The following is a 1,688-nucleotide window of genomic DNA, read 5'->3' on the forward strand; positions in this document are numbered from 1 at the left end:
TTTAATATATAAACATAACATATTTTTCTGAAATATATACATGCATGTGTGTGTATTTTTATATACATAATAAATATACACAGCACACACACATATATTATGTAAACAAAAACTTTAATTTTGGATGCGATTAATCGTTTCACAGCACTAAATATATACTAATATATATATATATATATAAAATAAAAATATTGTTGTGGCAAATCAGTGCCTGCAAACAGGAGCCACAGTAGCTTTTTTAACTGTACAAGACAGGAAGAGAGGGGAATAGAGACATCATCTAATGACCTACACTTCTATTATTAGTTCTGTGTATAAAGTGTAAGAATGCTGTAGTTCCTGTCGCTGCTAGAGATTGGCTCCAGTAGTGCCAAGGTCACAGAGAGCCACATATGACTACTGATAAAACCATTGCCTTGAATCTACTGAGGCAGCAAAAGAATGCAGACACTTTAATCAGTTTCATGCGCTTTGTTTGAGTTTCGTTTAGATTTTAAATCAGCATGTGAAGTGTAAATTCATTATTATTATTTTATTTTACATGCTAGTTTAGTGCATTATTTTTTTGGGCTGGTTTGGGTAAATCAGACATCTGCTTTTTTAGTTTTTTATTTATTTTTTTTGATTTCTAAAAAGTCTGAATCAACACAGTGTAAGTAAAGTTTTAGAGTGTGTCTTGTGTTGCAGATGTTTCTGAGTTTTAAGGAGAAGGGTCTGGTCACCAGCTCTAGCGATCACCTGCTCATCATCTGGAAGGATGGAGAGTTACAGTCTCAGCTCCGCAGTCTCGCGGTCTTCCAGAAACTCGAGGAAAACCAGGAACTGTGATCCGATCTTCAAACCCTTTCCCCATCATCATCATCATCATCATCATCATCATCTCTGAAGCTCAAAGTCTCTCATGGCCCGGGGTTCAGGCTGTGTTTTAAATACAAACACCTTTCTTTGCCTTACTAACCATCTGCAAAGCTTCGTCACATCAGTGTTTTAACTTCACATTGTTTCGGTATGATAAAATGCTTATGATGTTGTGATTTTAATTTGATGCTTTTATGAAATCAGTGTCTTATAGTAAATGTCTGTAAGGATGTACATATTGTGATTAATGTGTTTTTATGTCATTTTACATTTAAAAAAAAAAGTGCAATGATAACACTTTACAATAAAGTCTCATTTGTTATAAATACAGTTGTTCGTTAGATCACAGTATATGGTTATTATGATCGCTAACTAAAACTAAAATTGTAAAAAAAACTTTTTGTTGCTTAAACGTTAAAGTATTTTATTTCAGCTAGTTGTCAAAACTAGTTCTCATTTTCATTTAGTTTAACTGGATATACTAAAATTACTAAAACGCAAATAAAAAGAAATAAAAATGAATAATATATAATGATATAGTAATAACCGCTTAATGTTCATTTAAACTTTTAAGTGTAGTTCATTTTTTGTTGGTGTTTAATAGCTAACTAATGTTAACAAATGAAACCAAGATAGTAAAGTGTTATCAGTGTGATTCTTGAATGTATGCTTGTGTATTTCTTTTAACTGACAAAACTGATTAAAGCTTGGTGTGTCTGTAAATTCAATCAAAACCACTTTATTGTAAATTTTTATTTTTGTGTGTGTGTCTCACAAACACAATGGTTTCAGAGTTGGAGTGGCGTCTCCAAACGACAGCAGATGCAGAG

General features: G+C 32.2%; 1 pseudogene; it reads left to right on the plus strand.

Annotated features, from left to right (window-relative positions):
- LOC107720921 (WD repeat-containing protein 41-like) overlaps window positions 1–1,221 on the plus strand; it is a 12,154-nt pseudogene extending 10,933 nt beyond the window's left edge.
- Window positions 1,222–1,688: the final 467 nt, after the last annotated feature.

This window comes from Sinocyclocheilus rhinocerous, unplaced genomic scaffold (genome assembly GCF_001515625.1).
Source record: "Sinocyclocheilus rhinocerous isolate Xijiao unplaced genomic scaffold, SAMN03320098_v1.1 scaffold751, whole genome shotgun sequence".
In the NCBI taxonomy this organism is placed as follows: domain Eukaryota; kingdom Metazoa; phylum Chordata; class Actinopteri; order Cypriniformes; family Cyprinidae; genus Sinocyclocheilus; species Sinocyclocheilus rhinocerous.